This window comes from Lontra canadensis, unplaced genomic scaffold (assembly GCF_010015895.1).
Source record: "Lontra canadensis isolate GAN:19392208 unplaced genomic scaffold, GSC_riverotter_1.0 scaffold9, whole genome shotgun sequence".
Classification (NCBI taxonomy): Eukaryota; Metazoa; Chordata; class Mammalia; order Carnivora; family Mustelidae; genus Lontra; species Lontra canadensis.
In genome coordinates, this window is record NW_022631003.1 from 8,025,254 (window position 1) to 8,040,450 (window position 15,197).

Here is a 15,197-nt window from a genome sequence, read left to right on the forward strand (position 1 = left end):
TGTCTTTTTTCCATTGGACATTCTTTCCTGCTTTGTCGAAGATTAGTTGACCATAGAGTTGAGGGTCAATTTCTGGGCTCTCTATTCTGTTCCATTGATCTATGTGTCTGTTTTTGTGCCAGTACCATGCTGTCTTGATGATGACAGCTTTGTAATAGAGCTTGAAGTCCGGAATTGTGATGCCACCAACTCTGGCTTTCTTTTTCAATATTCCTTTGGCTATTCGCGGTCTTTTCTGGTTCCATATAAATTTTAGGATTATTTGTTCCATTTCTTTGAAAAAAATGGATGGTACTTTGATAGGAATTGCATTAAATGTGTAGATTGCTTTAGGTAGCATAGACATTTTCACAATATTTATTCTTCCAATCCAGGAGCATGGAACATTTTTCCATTTCTTTGTGTCTTCCTCAATTTCTTTCATGAGTACTTTATAGTTTTCTGTGTATAGATTCTTAGTCCCTTTGGTTAGGTTTATTCCTAGGTATCTTATAGTTTTGGGTGCAATTGTAAATGGGATGGACTCCTTAATTTCTCTTTCTTCTGTCTTGTTGTTGGTGTAGAGAAATGCAACTGATTTCTGTGCATTGATTTTATATCCTGACACTTTACTGAATTCCTGTACAAGTTCTAGCAGTTTTGGAGTGGAGTCTTTTGGGTTTTCCACATATAGTATCATATCATCTGCGAAAAGTGATAGTTTGACTTCTTCTTTGCCGATTTGGATGCCTTTAATTTCTTTTTGTTGTCTGATTGCTGAGGCTAGGACTTCTAGTACTATGTTGAATAGCAGTGGTGATAACGGACATCCCTGCCGTGTTCCCAACCTTAGCGGAAATGCTTTCAGTTTTTCTCCATTGAGAATGATATTTGCGATGGGTTTTTCATAGATGGCTTTGATAATATTGAGGTATGTGCCCTCTATCCCTACACTTTGAAGAGTTTTGATCAGGAAGGGATGCTGTACTTTGTCAAATGCTTTTTCAGCATCTATGGAGAGTATCATATGGTTCTTGTTCTTTCTTTTATTAATGTGTTGTATCACATTGATTGATTTGCGGATGTTGAACCAACCTTGCAGCCCTGGAATAAATCCCACTTGGTCGTGGTGAATAATCCTTTTAATGTACTGTTGAATCCTATTGGCTAGTATTTTGGTGAGAATTTTTGCATCTGTGTTCATCAAGGATATTGGTCTGTAGTTCTCTTTTTTGATGGGATCCTTGTCTGGTTTTGGGATCAAGGTGAGGCTGGCCTCATAAAATGAGTTTGGAAGTTTTCCTTCCATTTCTATTTTTTGGAACAGTCTCAGGAGAATAGGAATTAGTTCTTCTTTAAATGTTTGGTAGAATTCCCCCGGGAAGCCGTCTGGCCCTGGGCTTTTGTTTGTTTGGAGATTTTTGATGACTGTTTTAATCTCCTTACTGGTTATGGGTCTGTTCAGGCTTTCTATTTCTTCCTGGTTCAGTTGTCGTAGTTTATATGTCTCTAGGAATGCATCCATTTCTTCCAGATTGTCAAATTTGTTGGCATAGAGTTGCTCATAATATGTTCTTATAATTGTCTGTATTTCTTTGGTGTTAGTTGTGATCTCTCCTCTTTCATTCATGATTTTATTTATTTGGGTCCTTTCTCTTTTCTTTTTGATAAGTCTGGCCAGGGGCTTATCAATCTTATTAATTCTTTCAAAGAACCAGCTCCTAGTTTTGTTGATTTGTTCTGTTGTTTTTTTTTGGTTTCTATTTCATTGATTTCTGCTCTGATCTTTATGATTTCTCTTCTCCTGCTGGGTTTAGGGTTTCTTTCTTGTTCTTTCTCCAGCTCCTTTAGGTGTAGGGTTAGGTTGTGTACCTGAGACCTTTCTTGTTTCTTGAGAAAGGCTTGTACCGCTATATATTTTCCTCTCAGGACTGCCTTTGTTGTTAGACAGCACTTGTTATTCTGACCTCTATTTAATGCCATTTTTTAATAGAATATGTGGGATTTATGTAGTACGTATGAATGTGACAATGATAGCATAATATTGAATCTGCTCTGTAAACTGTCAAAATCAAGAACAATTATTTCCTATTTTTATTTTTTAAAATATTTATTTATTTATTTTAGGGTATGTGTGTTTGATTGGGGGGAGGGGTAGAGGGGGTGGGAGAGAGAGAATTCCAAGCAGATGCTCAGCTGAGTGCAAAGCCTGATTGTGGGTCTCTATCCCAGGACGCTGAGATCATGACCAGAACTGAAATCAAGAGTCAGACCCTTAACTGACTGAGCCACTCATGTTCCTCAAGAGCAATTATTTCATATTTTTATATATAAAATGCAAATCAAAATCAAATTCAATATAAATGATCTCTCCATACATATTTGTGTGTGTGTATATATATAAAAACTATACCTAACTTGAACTTTAAAGACAGAAGTAGAGGAATATTTGTGATATATCTTTTTTTTAAGATTTTATTTATTTATTTTAGAAAGAAAGAGAGAGCAGGAGTAGGGAGAGAGAATCTGAAGAAGACTGCCCTGAGTGTGGAGCTCAACATGGGGCTCCATCTCATGATCTCGAGATCACAATTTGAGCAGAAACCAAGAGTGAGATGTTTAACTGAGCCATCTAGGTGCCCCGTGATCTCTTAATCATTATCCTATTGAAGCCTCAAACATGCACTCTCTTTCTCCCCATTTCACAGATGATTAATCTGAGATTCCCAGAGTCTAAGGTAAGTATTTGTCCAAAGTCATTTTATACCTATAAATGGCAGAAATCTTGTTTTTCAGTATCCAAGCTTAGTGTTCCTTTCCCAAACATTAAGTTAATAATGTTAGAGAAAATGATAAAGAAAGCTGACAAGATAATAATAAAATTCAAAGCATGTAATAGTTAAGTCAGCATTATTGTGCTATTTAACTTTATAGTTTGGATTCACAGTTTTATGTAGAAATAATTTATGTCTTTAAATGTTCAATAATTGTAGTTTTGAATAATTTTGGATTGAAAAAAAGTAGATAAATTTTACCTCTAATTTAGCATAAAGCAATCTACTTATTTTCTCTTTTCCTTCTTATGCTATCAGTCTTCATTTTTCACCTCTCTTATCACTCCCTGATCCCCCCAAACTGTTTTACAAAAACAAAGCATAGTTTAGGGATACCTGGGTGGCTCAGTGGGCTAAACCTCTGCCTTCAGCTCAGGTCATGATCTAAGGGTCCTGGGATCGAGCCCCGTATCAGGCTGTCTGGTCAGCAGGGAGCCTGCTTCCCCCTCTCTCTCTGCCTGCCTCTCTGCCTACTTGTGATCTCTCTCTCTCTGTCAAATAAATAAATGAATTTTTTTTTGAAAAGCATAGTTTATTTGTTTTTATGCTTATTTAAATGTGGAAACATACTTTGTAATATAAATTAAAAACTTGTAAAATGGTCTGAGACCTTTATAATAGGACTTTAATAATAAGAATATAGCCTTAGAAAAAATGTCTAGGTACGCATTTGATGTTTATCTCGGGTATTTGAAACACTATTTATTCATTCATTATTACTTTTTAAAGATTTTATTTATTTGAGAGAGAGAGGGAGCTAGAGGAAGAGAATGAGCACAAGGATGGGCAAAACGAGAGGGAGAAGCAGACTTTCTGCTAAGCAGGGAGCCCAAAGAGGGGTTCTATTCCAGGACCCAGAGATGATAACTGAGGCTGAAGGCAGATGCTTAAGCAACTTAGCCACCCAGGTGCCAACATATAGGTTTTTTTATAGACATGTGTTTTCAATTACTTCAGGTAAATACCTAGTAGAGAAATTGCTGGGCCATATGGAAGTGTATTTTAACTTTTTAAGAAATTACTAAAGAGTTTTCCAGAGTGTTTGCCCATTTAAACTCCCCCTTGGCAGTAAAATGAAGGTCCAGTTGTTCCATGTCCTACCCAACATATGGTTTTGTAAGTCTTTAAAACTTAGCTATTTTAGTGGGTGATGAGTGGTATCTCACTGTGATTTTATTTTTCTTTCCTGAAGTAAATGATGGTGGGTATCTCTTCATGTCCACTTGAATATCTTTTTGGTGAAGTATCCAATTTTTTGTCCATTTTTAAAATTGGGTTTTTGTCATAAGAGACTTTTATATTCTAGTTATAAGACTTTTGTCACATATACTTACCGTGTTATTTGTGACCTGCCTTTTCACTTGCTTAGTAGTGTCTTTAAAGTAACATAATTTTCTGTTTATGAAACCTCATTCGTTAGTTATCTATTGCTGTATAACTTACAGACTTCTCTTGATTTAGCAGCTTAAATCAACAACACTTATCATCTTACACAGTTGCAAGGATTAGTAATCTATGAGAAGCTAGGTAGATGTTTCAGGAGCAGGATCTCTCATGAGATTGCAGAAAAGCTATTGGTTTTTGCTGGCTCTGAAGAATGTATTTCCAATCTCACTCACATGGCTATTGTTTCTAGTTCCTTCTATGTGGACTCTTCCATAGGGTTGCTTATAGCAAGGCAGCTCATTTTTCTGAAATTAGGGAGAGAGATATAGAGAGAGCAAGAACAGAAAACAAAGAGAACAAGAGTATGAAACCAAATTAGCAAGATGGAAATTATAGTATCTGATATAACTTAATCTCAGAAAATGGCCTTTTTCTTTTGGCAGTAAGAATCCTTTATTATTTTTTAATTTTTATATTAACATATGTTATTTTTTCCCAGGAGTACAGGTCTGTGAATCATCAGGCTTATACATTCCACAGCACTCACCATAGCATATACCCTCCCCAATGTCCATAACCCAGCCACCCTATCCCTACCCACCATACCCCAGCAACCCTCCATTTGTTTGAGATTAAGAGTCTCTTATGGTTTGTCTCCCTCCTGATCCCATCTAGTTTCATTTTTTTCCACCCCTACCCCCCATGACCCCATGCCCTGCCTCTCAAATTCCTCATATCTGAGAGATAATATAATTTTCTTGATTGCCTTATTTCACTTAGCATAATACCTTCCAGTTCCATCCATGTCATTGCAAATGGCAAGATTTATTTAAAAATTTTTTGATGGCTGCATAGTATTCCACCATGCATATATACCACCTTATCTTTATCCATTCATCTGTTGGTTGTCAACTATGTTCTTTCCATAGTTTGGCTATTGTGGACATTGCTGCTATAAACATTTGGGTGCACGTGTCCCTTCAGATCACTACCTTTGTATCTTTAGGGTTATTACCCAGTAGTGGAATTGCTGGGTCATATAGGAGCTCTATTTCCAACTTTTTGAGGAAGCTCCATACTGTTTTCCAGAGTGGCTGCACCAGCTTGCATTTCTACCAACAGCATAAGAGGGTTCCCCTTTCTCTGCATCCTTGCCAACATCTGTCTTTTCCTGACTTATTAATTTTAGCCATTCTGAGGGGTGTGAGGTGGTATCTCACTCTGGTTTTGATTTGTATTTCCGTGATGCTGAGTACTTATTCATGTGTCTGTTGGCCATTTGGATGTCTTCTTTGCAGAAATGTCTGTTCATGTCTTCTGCCCATTTCTTGATTGGATTATTTATTCTTTGGGTGTTGTGTTTGATAAGTTCTTTATAGATTTTTGATACTAACCCTTTATCTGATATATCATTTGCAAATATCTTCTCTCATTCTGTCAGTTGTCTTTGGTTTTGTTGACTGTTTCCTTTGCTGTGCAAAAGCTTTTGATCTTGATGAAGTCCCAATAGTTCATTTTTGCCCTTGCTTCCCTTGCCTGTGTCAATGTTTCTAGGAAGAAGTTGCTGCGGCTGAGGTCAAAGAGGTTGCTGCCTGTGTTCTCCTCAAGGATTTGGATGGATTTCTATCTCCCATTGAGGTCTTTCACACATTTTGAGTCAAATTTTGTGTGTGGTGTAAGGAAATGGTCCAGTTTCATTCTTCTGCATGTGGCTGACCAATTTTCCCAAGACCACTGGTTGAAGAGACTATTTAGCATTGGACATTCTTTCCTGCTTTGTCAAAGATTAGTGGACCATAGAGTTGACCATTTCTGGGCTCTCCATTCTGTTCCATTGATCTATGTGTCTGTTTTTGCATCAGTACCATACTGTCTCGATGATTACAGCTTTGTAATAGAGCTTGAAGTCTGGATTTGGGATGCTACCAACTTTGGTTTTCTTTTTCAACATTCCTCTGGGTATCCAGGGTCTTTTCTGGTTCCATATAAATTTTAGGATTATTTGCTCCATTTCTTTGGAAAAAGTTGGTGATATTTTGATAGGGATTGCATTAAATGTGTAGATTGCTTTAGGTAGCACAGACATTTTCACAATATTTGTTCTTCCAATCCAGGAGCATGGAACATTTTTCCATTTCTTTGTGTCTTCCTCAATTTCTTTCATGAGTACTTTATAGTTTTCTGAGTACAGATTCTTTGCCTCTTTGGTTAGGTTTATTCCTAGGTACCTTATGATTTTGGGTGCAATTGTAAATGGTATCAACTCCTTAATTTCTCTTTATGCTGCCTTGCTGTTGGTGTATAAAAATGCAACTGATTTCTGTGTATTTATTTGATATCTTGACACTTTACTGAATTCCTGTTGGAGTGGAGTCTTTTGGGTTTTCCACATAAAGTATTATATCATCTGCAAAGAGTGAGAGTTAAACTTCTTTGCTGATTCGGATGCCTTTTATTTATTTTTGTTGTCTGACTGCTGAGGTTAAGACTCTAGTACTACGTTGAGTATAAGTGGTGGTAGTGGACAGCCCTGCCATGTTCCTGACCTTAGGGGAAAAGATCTGTTTTTCCCCATTGAGAATGATATTCGCTGTGGGTTTTTCATAGATGGCTTTGATGATATTGACGTATGTACTCTCTATCCCTACACTTTGAAGAGTTCTGATCAAGAAAGAATGGTGTATTTTGTCAAATGCTTTTTCAGCATCTATTGAGTATCATATAGTTTTTGTTCTTTCTTTTATTAATGTAACATATCACACTGATTGGTTTGCAGATGTTGAGTTAACCTTGCAGCCCAGGAATAAATTGCACTTGGTCATGATGAATAATCCTTTTAGTGTATTGCTGGGTGCTATTGGCTAGTATTTTGGTGAGAATTTTCACATCCATGTTCATCAAGGATATTGTTCTGTAATTCTCCTTTTTGATGGGGTCTTTGGTTTTGGGATCAAGGTAATGCTGGCCTCATAAAATGAGTTTGGAAGTTTTCCTTCCATTTGTATTTTTTGGAACAGTTTCAGTAAAATAGGTATTGATTCTTTTTTAAATGTTTGGAAGAATAACCCTGGGAAGCCGTCTGGCCCTGGACTCCTCTTCTTTGTTGGGAGATTTTTAATGACTGCTTCAATCTCCTTACTGGTTATGGGTCTGTTCAGGTTTTCTATTTCTTACTGGTTCAGTTTTGGTAGTTTATATCTATCTATTGTCTCTAGGAATGCACCCATTTCTTCCAGATTGTCAAATTTCCTGGTGTATAATTGCTCATAATATTTTCTTATAATTTTTTGTATTTCTTTGGTGTTGGTTGTGATCTCTCCTCTTTTATTCATGATTTTATTCATTTGGGTACTTTCTCTTTTCTTTTTGGTAAGTCTGGCCAAAGGTTTATCAATCTTATTAATTATTTCAAAGAACCAGAAAATGACTTTTGATCACTTCTGTCATAACCTATTAGTCTAATATACCAACATCAGTACAATGTAAGAGATCTTACATAAGATTGTGAATATCAGGAAGTACCAGATGATGACCAGGACCTTCTTGGACACTAGCTAGTACATATTTATAAAATTCTTATATTTTCTTTAATGGTATTTCTTTTTATAATGACCTTTATCTATCCTAACATCATGAGGATTATCACCTTTGATTCTTTACATAAATTTTAGGTTTTTAGTATCTGTGTTCAGGACAAATACCTATTTCAAGATAATTTACTTGTATGGTGTGATTAAAGGGTTTATTCCATAGAGATTTTTAATGGTTCTAAGAAAATATTAAAATTTCCTCATATGAATTACACTAACACAAGTTTCAAAAATTATTTAATAAGATTTCTATTTTCATTAAAACTGAACACCTAAAATTTTATGCCTTTCTGCAGTAAACATCCACTATTACATGCCTTTCCACAGATAAGAACTACAATCTTTGGAGAAAATAAAAGGACCTGTAGGCACTGGTGAGTAAATCTAAGTAAGATGATTCTGAAAGGAGAGTTAAAACATGGAAGGTGTAGGGTGATTTTCCTTTTCAACAACTTCTAGCAGGAGGATAGATAGAACTCACTTCCATGCTCTCAACCATGTTATCGATACCAAACAAATTTGAGGGAATATAAGACAATGCATAACATATGTTTAAGAGGAGTAGTGGAAGGTGAAGAGAGAAAATGAATAGAAAATATATTTCAATATGTTAAAATATAAAAACCAAATTTTTTTCAAAGATACAGATATAAGTCTGTTGGTTTAAGAAACTCAGTGAGCCTTGAACAAGATACATATGAAGAAAACTATGTTGGGACTCCTGGGTGGCTCAATGGGTTAAGCCTCTGCCTTCAGCTCAAGTCATGATCTCAGGGTCCAGGGATCAAGCCCCATGTTGGGCTCTCTGCTGGGCAGGGAGCGTGCTTCCCCCTCTATCTCTGTTTCTCTGCCTACTTGTGATCTTTCTCTCTCTGTCAAATAAATAAATAAAATCTTAAAAAAAAAAGAAAAGAAAATCACGGTACGCATGAAATAATCAAAGTGACAAAAATGAAATATAAGGAGACTATCTTAAAAGCAGCCAAAAATGACAGATTTCATACAGGGGAACAATCACTTGAATGACTGCTGACTTCTTGTCAAAAAAATATGGAGGCCAATACACTCAAAAATACTGGGAAAAAATAATCAACCTTTCCATATCCTGTTAAAACACTCTTTAAGAATAAGGGCAAAATAAAAACATTTTCAGACAAAATAAAGATAACAGAAGTGGTCAATGGCACACCTGAAACACAAGAGATAACGAAGAAGGTTCTCAAGGCTGAAGGAAGATAACAAAAATGACCTGGATCACCAAGAAAGAAGAAAAAAAAAAGCATCAAATAATAATGCGTATTAGAGAGTCAACTCAGCCTGAAGTAGTAAATGTAAATGAATGTGTAAATATGTATATGAAGCAGAATTTGAGAGAATTAAAGGAAAAACAAACAATTTTATAATCACAGTTATAGGAATTTAAACCTATCTTTCAGGATTCAATTTTAAAAATTGGTAATGACATAAATTATCTGAAAAAAACTATTAACATATTGACTTAGTCGATATTTATACAACACTAGGTACTACAATTGCAGCATGAAAATTGTCAAATCCACACAATATATTAACCAAGATAGACCGTATGCTAAGCCATATAAGTCTCAACACATTTCATAGGACTGAAATAACTTCTAAATAATACATAAGTGGAAAAGAAAAATTCCTAGAAACACCGAAGATATTTCAAACTTCATGAAATTAAAAAGAACGTATTCAAATACATGGATGTTTGGAAATTCCCCAATCATTTAAACCCTAATAAGTCAAGTCTAAATCCACAGGCCAAAATAAAAACCAAAACCTTAGAAAATATTTTGAACCAAAGTTAAAATGAAAACACATGTCAAAAACTGTGTTAACTGTTAAAGTTATTATGTAAGGAGGCTGAGGTGGCATTAATGTTTTGGTAGCCTTGGTAAACAAACAGAAGTAAGCCAGAGTAAAGTTCTTTAAACACACTTGTATCCCACAAACCACAGTGGCCAACTACTCCTTCCTAAATAAGCCAACCACTTAAGCTATAGCCAATCAAATAATTTCCTTGCTTTAGTTCTGCATTTGGTCTGTAAAAGCCTTGGCCCAGCTCCTGCCCAAAGAGCACTGCTAACCACTTTTGGTTTGGTGCAGCCCCACAAACAGAAGTTCCATCAAATAAACTTCTGAAAATTTTAATGTGCCTCAGAAAGTATTTTAACACAGCTAAAGCAGTACTTGGTATTTTATTTTATTTTTTTTTAAAGAGTTTTTTTTTTTTTTTTTTTTTTTTTATTTGACAAAGATCACAAGTAGGCAGAGAGGCAGGTAAAGAGAGAGGAGCAAGCAGGCTCCCCGCTGAGCAGAGAGCCCGATGCGGAGTTCAATCCCAGGACCCTGGGATCATGACCTGAGCTGAAGGCAGAGTCTTTAACCCACTGAGCCACCCAGGCACCCCAGTACTTAGTATTTTATAGCACGGAATGCCTATTTAAGAAATGAAGAAAGGTCTCAAAACAAATGACTTCAGCTTTTACCTTAAACAAGCAAAAGATCAAAGTCATAAGAATTAGAATAAGTTAAATAATAAAGACTATAGTGAAATCAATGACACAGAAAATGAAAACAATAGAAACTATGAAATGAAAAGGTGGCTCTTAGAGATGATCAATAAAATTGATAAATTCTAGCCAGCACGATCCAGAAAAAAAAAGACACAAATTGACAACATCTGTAATGAGAGGGGTTACATCACTCTAGATTTTACAGATATTAAAAAGGATGTTAAAGGGATATTAATAATTATTTCAGCCAGTAAATTTGACAACTTAGATGAAATGAACAAATTTTTTTAAAGACAGAAATACCACAGCTCACTAGAGAAGTTACAGAAAATCTGAATAGCCCTGTCTTTTAAGGAAAGTGAATCTGTAGTGAAAATATTAACCCTCAAAGAAAACTTCCCAGCTAGTTTCTTAGCTATTAAATAATATCAAATATTTGTAGAGTTAATAGTGATCCTACAGAAACTCTTAGACATAATTTAGGAAGAGGGAATACTTCTCAATTTATATTATGGAACCAGAATTACCCGGAAACCCAAACCAGTCAAATATATTACAAACTACAGACCAATCTCCTTCATGAATGTACATTCAAAATTATATACAAACTTTTAGCCAATGGAGTCCAACAATAAAAATAGTAAATTATTATCAAATAGGTTTTATCCCCAGAAATACAAGGTATATTTAACATTCATAAGTCAATTGATACAATTCACCATATAACAAACTAAAAATGAACAAAAATCACCTTAATAAACAGAAACCCTTTTTACAATATCCAAGAAACATTCCTGACAAAACCCCTCAAACTAGGAAGACAGGAATATTCACCCTATCTGATATAGAGCATTTACTCTTGTTTTTTTCTCATCAATTTTTTTTCCTCTGTACAGCTATTTTACATACATATTTAATCATTTATATTTCATATTTTATACTTTAACAAGCTATAGAAACTTAGGACCCAGAACCTTTCTAAGACTATGAATAAACCTTGGGAACATTCCCAGGGCTCCAGAACCTTTCTGGGAACAAGATGGAAGTTAGGTTTTTTTTTTTTTTTGTAAAGATTTAATTTATTTATTTGACAGACAGAGATCACAAGGAGGCAGAGAGGCAGGCAGAGAGAGAGAGAGAGAGAGAGGAGGAAGCAGGCTCCCTGCTGAGCAGAGAGCCCGATGCAGGGCTCCATCCCAGGACGCTGGGATCATGACCTGAGCTGAAGGCAGAGGCTTTAACCCACTAAACCACCCAGGCGCCCTGGAAGGTAGTTTTAAATAAAGTTTTTTAGGGTCGGACAGCTGCACGCAAGGGCGCTGCGCTCAAACCCGACACACTTACCCAGGGTCCTCGGTATGACCAGAACCAAGAACTCAAAAGGGTTCAGCCGCGGGCACCTCGCGGTCAGTCTCCTCCTCCCATTAGCAGGCAGCCTCAGATCCCATTCCTCCTGGTCAAAACAAGACAAAACACAAAATTCTAAAAAATACGTTTTTGATGATAGAAACCAATCTTATCTAACACTTCTGGAAGCGGACAGTCTCCTTTCAGAGACCCACAGTATGGGGAAGAAGGCAAGAAGCTTTTCTACCACAATAACAAGCAAAGAAGAGAAAACGGAAAATACTATAAGGACTAGGGCTCCACAGTTCCTCGTTTGGGGTGAGAAGGCCTGGAGTTGACTTGGCGTTGGGCGTTTGCGGATTGGCTGGCTTGGATATCCTGCCGCTAGGGTCCAGCGGGACATTTGCATAACTGAGTTCCGGTTTGTTGAGGTGGCACGCGGGTAGCCGGCACGCAGGAAGCCGGCACGCCAGCGCGCTCTTGGGCCTGCAAATTTGTATTTCAACGTGTGCGAGGGAAAGGTGTGCTGCTGCCACGGCGGTGGGAGAGAAGTTTGCTGGTTTTCCTGGTCCACGGGTGCCTCTGCTTTACAAGGTAAGAGTGTGGGTATGACAGTCAGTACTCAGTAGATAGTTGCCAAATGAGTATACTGTAATAACAAATGGACAGTCCTCGCTTAATGCCATAGGTATTTACGTAGAATATGTTCTCCATATGTCTAGACCCTAGAACATGACCTAGGAAAATACCTATTTTCTATGGAGCTGAGATTCTGGTATGGAAATAAGCCAAACCCACACAAACAAAGTAAGTACATTAGATGGTGGTAACGCGATGTGAGAAGGACGGTCAAGACAATCAATGTTGCTATTTCAAAGAGGCTGATTTGGGAGGCATAACCAAAATGTAAATATTTATAGTAAAAACCTAAGAATAGGGAGAAAGCAAGATATTCATGTTTCTGAGGAAACAGACTTCCAGGCTGAATAAACTGTTTCTGTGTGGATGCCTAGCTAGCATGTTCAAGGATTAGCAGTGAGGCTAAGTGTTTCTAGACTAGTTAGCAAGGGAGTGAGTGAGAGATCCAGGGCTGTATACAGCATTAAGGGCCACTGTAAATAACTTGGATTTTACTCTGAAGGAAGTAGAAATCCACTGGTCAGTTTTAGGCAAAGATGTGATTTTTATTTTAGAAGGAGATATCTACCTGTTATGTTAGCACTGGACCTTTGTGGTATGGAAGTATGAACAAGGGCAGGGAACCATTGGGTTGGTGGCCAGTAGATGCAGTGGATGCAGAAAAAAACATTTGTTGGGAAAGGAGGATAACAGACGCAGTGGCAATACATGGCCAGATTCTGCTACATTTTTAATGTAAAATCAGTAAGTTTTACTGTGATATTGGATGTGGGATGTGAGGAGTTAAAAATAACTTCAAAGTTTTTGGCCTGAGCAACTGAAAGAATGATGATATAATTTATTGAGCTTGGGAAGAATAGTGAGGTAAATTAAGATAGAAAGGATGCATGGATTTTGTTTTTCTCCTCGAGTACAGTTTAATAATTCATAGATAATTTTATAGTGTTCAAAGACATTTTAATTTTCTGATATACCTTTAGAATTAATACACCATCATGCTTAGAACTTTTATTTCTAAATCTTCCCTTTTATATGTTTGACTTTTTACAATTCATGTGTTTACATATTCTGTCTTGTCACTCCTACATCATGTTTTGTGTGCAAGTTTGGACTTTTGTACTTTAATCATGCTGTCAGAGAGCTGAAATTGCCATTATTGCGGTGTCATCATCTTTCTATGTATAACTGTTTGTGATTTGTGCAATTAGATGGATATTTTATTGAATCTTCCCTTATTTTATATAAACTACTGGAAAATGGAAAAGTGAAAGTGCTGATACTAGATATAAAAAGATGTGTCATAAACATAATGCAATTGTGACAAAGATGGAATTCATTAAGGATGCTGAATGAAGGAACACTAGTTTCAGGTCTGTGATCCTTAGGCTTAATCTGATTCTTTCTGTGTGAACTGTGAGGGGGCAAAAAACAGAATTAAAGAACATGTATGGAATGCTAGAGAACATTGTCATACTTAAGACCCCCATAAGAGAGCACAATTAATGCAATGTCAATCTGTTGTTCAACTTTAAAAATAAAATTTAACTTTCATAGCTATTTTTATAAACATTTGATATATTTAAGGGGAAACTACATATAATGTTTAATCCATATATTACATATCACTTCTATAGAATTTTGTTGATTAATTTAAGCATTATGGTTTCTATAATAAATCTTGTGCTTACCAGCATATTCATAATTTATGTCTTTACTAAAACAAGACGTGTCAGTTTAACCAGCTAGTTAGATAATAGATTAATCAGTGAAAGCTGTATTAGCCAGATTACTGGGAGAACTGATAGACTTAATGTGGTCAAGTTGTTTGCACACATATTAAGGACATATTTGCAAAATTACAAAATTGTTCTATAATTAATGGAAAATAAGTTACTCAAATTACCATACCATCAGGTAACTGACAAGAGACCAAGTTACTATACTGTCATAGTGTAATAGCACTATATATCCTCAAAAACTTCTTTGCTGAAATCTTGACTTATCTTACAATTGATATGTTTATATCTATGATTACGTGATTTTTAATTTCCCTGTTAATGTCTAAATATTTCTATATCTGCTCAAAGTTTATTTTGTAAATGATACAAAATTGGAAAGAATTTTAGTTTTGTTTGGATGATTTTTTTGCCATCTCATACTATACCTAAAAATAAATTCATAAAGGCTTTAATTTTAAATATAAAAATTAAAAATTAGCAAATATAAGAGAAAAGCAGAATAACAGAAACAATTTAAGACAGCTTACATGGGCATGGACTGACTGTATAGGAAAAATTTTCTTTTTTTTTAAGTTAAAGGCCAATCATTTGGAAGTTCTACAAAGCAGATAAAGGATACACCAAAAATATAAGGGATTCTTGAAACAGTACAATAAAGGTGAAATACTTAGTGTAAAAATGGGCAAAATATGAAAACAAATTAAACAAAATAGAATATGTCTATAAATATCAAGCTTTAATGTGGAAACAGTCTCCATGACCATTGTCAGATGAATAGGTAAAGAAAATGTAATATATACATATAATGGAAGTTTGTTGAGCCTTTAAAGAAATGGAAATTCTGCACTATGGTACACAGGTGGAAACTTGAAGACATTATGCTTAGTGAAATAAGACAAATATTGCATGACCACTTACATGAAGTATCTAAATCAGTCTAATTCATAGAATCGAGGAGTGGAGTGGTGTTTGCCAGGTCTGGGGAAATGGGAAATGGGGTTACTACTAATCAACCAGTATAATGTTTCAGTCACACAAGATGAATAAACTTTAGAGATCTGTGTACAACCTTGTATCTATAGTCAACAGCAATACTTAATACCCTTAAGAAGATAGATTTGTGTTAAGTGTTCTTTCTACAAT

The 15,197-nt window shown here is 35.8% G+C and overlaps 1 pseudogene; it reads left to right on the forward strand.

Annotated features, from left to right (window-relative positions):
• The window catches only part of LOC116866376, a 45,233-nt pseudogene that overhangs the window by 10,929 nt on the left and 19,107 nt on the right, over positions 1 to 15,197 (forward strand).